The 2,836-nt window shown below is 35.3% G+C and overlaps 1 pseudogene; it reads right to left on the bottom strand.

Moving 5' to 3' along the window:
* Window positions 1-1,436: 1,436 nt before the first annotated feature.
* Window positions 1,437-2,149, bottom strand: LOC138176729 (protein NipSnap homolog 2 pseudogene; annotated as a pseudogene).
* Window positions 2,150-2,836: the final 687 nt, after the last annotated feature.

Below are 2,836 nucleotides of genomic sequence, written 5' to 3'. Positions count from 1 at the left end.
TCATTATTTTAACACGACACATTTTGAAAGTTACTGTCACCTGGACCTACACTATTATGTAAATCTTAATGGATATAAAATACATTAGATCAAACAAGGAATTTAAATTAAGAAATTCAGAGAGAAATGACCATAATGTAGTATCATCTTGGCTACTATGCATCAGAACTCAAGTTTGATGAGGATATGTAGTCAGCTTCTCCAGTTACACCAGGCTTCCTTTATGTTCTTCACTTTCTCTCTTTTTTTATTAAAAAGGTTTTATTGACATTAATATGGGTTTGCAGAAAAGAATTGACATGTACAAATTAGACATTGGGGAAGAGATTTGTATACACTGCATTTCACACAGCAATTTTTAAACTGGGTCAGTTAAAATGTTCATTTCAATAAGATGTTTACATTATTAGAGACAAACAAAATCAGTATACTACATTAAAAAATAAAATTAGAACTGAAAAGAGTAATTTGCTACATGCCAATAGTAACATTTCAACATACACCTGGCCTCAGAAATATCTGCTATATGTTTATTAAAATATTGACTCAGAAAATGCATCTGAGGTCACATGTGATTGTTTATAAAATAAAACCTCTTTTCCTAGTGCTATCTGTTTCATTATAGAAATTTTTTAAAAAATCGGTGCTCTTCGAGGTATTTATTTCAAAATAGAGATCATGCAGTACAAAGAACAGGTTCAATGCAGTGACTTTTTTTTATATAGACATCATTGTAATGCTTCATCCACACTGAATTCTTGCTCAGGTATACATATCAGTAATTACCAGATTAGTCTATACCACAGTCTCCTAAGGATTCACAACTTATTATAGAGCAGAATAAATTCGAACATTTCCAGGTGCTGGGTCACACATTCATGGTTTGTTCCTAGTCCAATAATCAAAAAAACTCCTGGAATAACCATACTAGAATTAGGAGTGAATGACCAGAGTTCAAAGTTCTTCCTGAAATAGGAAGGAAATTAATCTCAACCCTGTAATTCTTCACTATATTTGCTTATCAAAAATAAATATTAATAAATTGGTTTCATGATTGGTTTCCTATTAGAAAATGATTCATATTGTAGTCTGCTTCCTCTTTTTCCCACTGGGCTCAAATATGACAAGCCAGATCAAAAGGGTGATATTTCACAAAAGACCACTGAGCAGTGTTAGAATGAACCAATTTTCTTTTTTCTTTTGTAATTAACATTTATATGAACATTTAGAGTCTAAAGAAAGGCCTCTCTAATAAGCTACATACAGCGTATTGTATTTCAAAATTTTTATCAACATGATATACAATGTATCCCATAAAATTAATTTAAGACAAAAACTTGTCACTTAACTCTATGTAAGCACCTGACAAGTAATTCCAACTTTTCTTAGGAGTGAAATCTTCAGGGGTATCATGGTTTTTAATGCCATTTCCTGAATTAAGGGCACTGCAGAAAATAGCAATTCTTCCTAGTCATGTTTAAGCCATGCTGCATTCTGGGTATCTTCCCTGGATGCAGATCTTTGTAAGCCCCCAAATGCTGTACCATATATAACTCCCCAATCTAGGAGGAAAACCCTCCAACTGCTTCATCATTGTCCTGCCTAAAACGAATTGCATGAGCCCAATAGTTGTCCCATTCAATCATTGCTCCTGGTCTAAGTTGGTAAGACCTGAGTTCATATTCATAGGCCCTGGTCTGGAGACTGGTTTATTCTAGAAACTGAACCCATTCCTTTGAGAAAGCAGCATGTTGTCTCTTTCCTTACTGAAGGAGACAAATTCCTTATTTTCTGTGAACTTACTTAGGACCTGAGGGTTGGGTAGCCTCGCCCACACCTCCACAGGTGGACAGCCTAATCTTCCTCCAAGTGCAGTATATTCCAAGTTCCCACCAAGGCATAAAGTGTGCTTTTCTTCATGAATCTTTGGCAGCACCTCTTGCCAAAATTTGTTGTAAGCTTCCAGGCATTCCGCATCACACTGTAAAACTCTATTTTTCACAGACTGCTTGTTTCCTTTTTGGCTACAAGATTGGAAAAAGCATCTTGTCTTGGGTCAACTTTCTGGAAAAAATAAAGATTTTAACTGACTATCTTCTTGAAGTCTGTTCGTAAAAGTTGTCAGGCCCTTGAGGTTTTCAGCAGGCATGTGGGGATGGGGATGGGATGGGAAGGTCTCAGTAGCTCCCAGGAATCACAGCATGACATCTTGATCCAGGGCCTCCATTTGCCCCTCCCCTTTTGGTAGCTCTTTAGAGACTAGAGGTTCTAGGAATTACTATTAAAGGAAAAACCTTGGCAAACACTGCGCCTGTGTGCGAGTGTGCCTGCATGACTGTGTGCCAGCATGTGTAAGCTCTGTCTTAGCAGCATGGTATAATGGATAGAGTGTTTCATATGAAGGAAGGAAAAGCTAGGTTCGAAACCCAGCTCTGACAATTAGTAGTTATAGGACCATGAGCAGCCTAAGTTTCCTACTATTTCAAGTTGGTAGAATAAGAGCTGTCATGCATATACAAAGAGTTGCTCTGAATGAAATATTAGGAATTTTGCAAATTGTAATGTTATATAAATGTCAATTATTATTGTTATTATAATCTCATTCTTAAATTGGGATATGCCATTTTCCTTTCATTTATTAATGAAAATATTTTTTAAAATATAGGATTAATGGGAAAAAATAAATATTTACTCTGTGCTTACTATGTGTGAAGTATGGTGTTAAATCTGAGGTTTGTATGTGTGTGTGTGTATATATATATGTATACACACACACATATATATATATATATATATATATCTAAATGCATATGCAGAGGTAAAGAACATGGAGTAT

This window comes from Petaurus breviceps, unplaced genomic scaffold, assembly GCF_028583685.1.
Source record: "Petaurus breviceps papuanus isolate PSGF00001 unplaced genomic scaffold, PetGlider_PUasm1.0 90145, whole genome shotgun sequence".
NCBI classification, from domain to species: domain Eukaryota; kingdom Metazoa; phylum Chordata; class Mammalia; order Diprotodontia; family Petauridae; genus Petaurus; species Petaurus breviceps.
The sequence above is the reverse complement of the archived record's forward strand: the minus strand, read 5'-3'. Positions and strand labels throughout refer to the sequence as shown.